Raw genomic sequence first — 3,435 nt, 5'->3', positions numbered from 1 at the left:
GTTAGTGATGGAATATTCATTAGTCAAACTAAATATATTTTTGATCTTTTAAAGAAGTTTGATCTAATGGATTGCACATCTGCAAAAACTCCCATGACCACTGCAACTAAGCTTGAACTAAACACTACTGAAAAGTCTGTGGATATTTCAAGTTATAGAGGCATGGTTGGCTCACTTCTATACTTAAAAGCTAGTAGGCCAGATATAATGTTTGCTACATGTTTATGTGCTAGATTTCAGGCTGATCCTAGAGAGTCCCATTTGATAGCTATTAAGAGAATTTTCAGATATCTCAAAGGAACACCAAACCTTGGCATTTGGTATCCTAGAGATTCTGGTTTTGATCTAACTGGTTATTCAGATGCAGATTATGCAGGTTGCAGAATTGATAGAAAAAGCACAACGGGAACCTGCCAATTTTTAGGAGACAAGCTTGTGTCCTGGTTCAGTAAAAAGCAAAATTCAGTTTCTACTTCTACAGCTAAAGCTGAATATATTGCTGCTGGCAGTTGCTGTGCACAGATTTTATGGATGAAAAATCAATTGCTAGACTATGGTTTGCAAGTTGAAAGGATTCCTATTTTCTGTGACAACACAAGTGCAATTGCCATCACTGAAAATCCAGTACAACATTCAAGGACAAAGCATATAGACATCAAGTACCATTTCATAAGGGAACATGTAATGAATGGTACTGTAGAGTTACATTTTGTTCCAAGTGAGAAGCAACTTGCAGATATTTTTACCAAGCCACTGGATGAATCCGCCTTTTCTAGGTTGGTAAGTGAGTTAGGTATGCTTAATTACTCTTGAATTTATCTGAATTATTTTGCAAGTTGAAAAGTAGCCAGAAATTTAAATGATTTTTAGTCTTGGATGAAAATTTTGGCTAAGTCAAAATTTGCATCTCGACGGATGACCATTATCCATCGAGTTGAGTCATCCGTCGATATACAAATTGTAAATAAAAATTAATTACTTTTCTGGAGTATTTAAAGCTCGACGGATAACAGCTTATCCTCATCCGTCGAAGTGTCTAAATCTTAACCGTTAATTCCCTTAACATTATCCATCGAGTATACTTACAGTTTGTAAGCATTACACGACGGATAATGGGTAGAATTTTTACAGTTTATTTTAAAATGGTTATTTTAGGCAATTTCTTTTGGGTAATTTACTTCTCTTTATTATTTTTTATTCATTGATTTTGAGTAAAGTATAAAAGCTTATTTCATTCTAATCATTTTCTTTTATCACTCTCAAATTCAACTGTGTTATTTCATTCTCTCTCAAGCAAAAATCCTCTTTCTCTTCAAGCTTTTCTTCTCTAACAATGGCACCCGTAGTAAAGATCATGTCACAGACTGGGTTCATCTATGAGAAGAACAACTTCACTGCTTTGGTCAATAAGGGGATTCAACAATCTGAAGACTATCATAAGATGATGGACTTCGTGAAAAACTGCAAGTTAAGTTTTGCAATGCTGGAATCACCCACAATTTATTGTGAAGTTGTTGAAGAGATGTGGACAATAGCAATCTACAACTCTACTGACAAAACAATCACTCTGACCATCAAAGGTAATGATTTCTGTATCAATAGTGATGTAATAAAAGCATGTTTCAAGATTCTTGATGATAATGTAACTGCACCACACACTGACACTGATATTGTCAATATGCTCAATTCCATTCATTATGCACTTCCTTCTGCAAAACTAAGTGAAATTAGAAGACTAGGTCTTAGGAAGGAATGGAGTTACTTGTGTGATGTAGTAACTAAAGTCTTTTCTGGAAAAATCAGTAATTTTGATTCTGTGAACATTTCCATGCTTAACATGCTATACATGCTAGTTACAGACAAATATTACAATTTCAGTGACCTTGTTGTGTATGAGTTAGGTTTTAAACTAGGTGACTTAGCCAAAAGAGGAAAGAATGTTTACTATGCTAGATTTTTTATGCTTTTGGCTAACCATCTTTGTCAAAAGATTGTACTTGAGAACCCTGACAACAAATTAGCTTGTTGGGTTCAAGAGAGAAGAATCATTGCAGACTTGAACAGAGCCAACCATCACAGGGATGTGCCAATGTTCTATTTTCCTGTAATGCTGACACCTCAGGTAAGTGAGGTAAGTTCATCCATACCCTCAACCATTCCAATCTCTTCTATTTCTTTGACTTCAGGCATGGCTATGGCAACTGTGGCAATGACCAAACAGTTGCCTACCAAAGCTGCCAAAACAACTGCTATTTCTAAACCCAAATCAAAGAAAACCCCCTCTGGTATCTCTCAAAAGGTACCAGTTGAAAAATCTACCAAAGCCAAAGAGAGGAGTGTGAAGGAGGGTAAGGTAGGTGGGGGTAGGGATGAACATCAAAGAAGCCCCAAGGATAAGGTTGGAGAGTTGAGTGAATCCCAGCCTAGCCACACTGCAGTTTCCCAACAAACTGTAGTGCTTAAAAAGGACAAAAGCTCACTTCTAGCTGCATCATCCCAAAAGGATGTGGCTATTGAACAAAGCTCTCATCCAAGAGCACAGGCCAAGAGGGTTAGGGACACAAGCTCACACCAAACCTACACTAGAAAGAAGAAATCCAAAACAACTGGGGATGCACAAGGCACACACTTAGTGCAAACTGGTGCTAAAGACACAGTCCCTGCACCTTCTCAAATTCAGATTGATGTGGCTCCAATAAATGTGGAGTCACAGCCAAAATCTCTCATAATAGAAGCCACAGAAACACAATATTCACCAACTAACTCACTAAAAGTGGACATGATAAACACTTCAATTCCTGATTCCCCTTCTTTAACTCTGTTGGGGAAGCCAAAATCTAGTGCAAGTGAGCATCATCTTTTAGATGATTTGTTGGCTCACTTTCCAATTCTTTCTGATTCTATTGTGACATCTGTGCCTCAAATAACTTCAATCAACACAGAGTCAACAATAGTTTCTCTTCCCACCTCATTCATTTCTACTCTCTCGATGGATATTGCTCATCTGTTGAGTAGTGATTGTATCCCGACGGATAAGCTTAACAGCAGTTATCCGTCGGATAGCTTTACCACTCACCCGACGGATATCACTTATCTGTCGAGTGTCTCTGCACAACTTCAAACTTCAATAATTTCAAGTGCAGAAGATTTGGTGGTAATATAATCACTCTTAGGACTGAGAGAGGAGAGTGCATTGAGTGAGAGGCTGGGTTGCTCCCAGGCATAAGGAGAGGAAAAGAGTGAATCTCAGCAATCCATTCATTCAGGATTGGCAAAAGTGAGTGAGAGGAGTCCCACCTTAGTAGGTGAAGGTGAGGGTGTGAGGGTGGGGAGCCAGGGTGAGACCCTGATGCAACAAAAGAGAGAATATGAGAGAAAGACAGGTACTGGAGAAATAAGGATGGAACCAGCCATTGCTAGTGAGTCAATGATTGT

This window comes from Apium graveolens, chromosome 10 (genome assembly GCF_009905375.1).
Source record: "Apium graveolens cultivar Ventura chromosome 10, ASM990537v1, whole genome shotgun sequence".
Taxonomy (NCBI): domain Eukaryota; kingdom Viridiplantae; phylum Streptophyta; class Magnoliopsida; order Apiales; family Apiaceae; genus Apium; species Apium graveolens.
The sequence above is the reverse complement of the archived record's forward strand: the minus strand, read 5'-3'. Positions refer to the sequence as shown.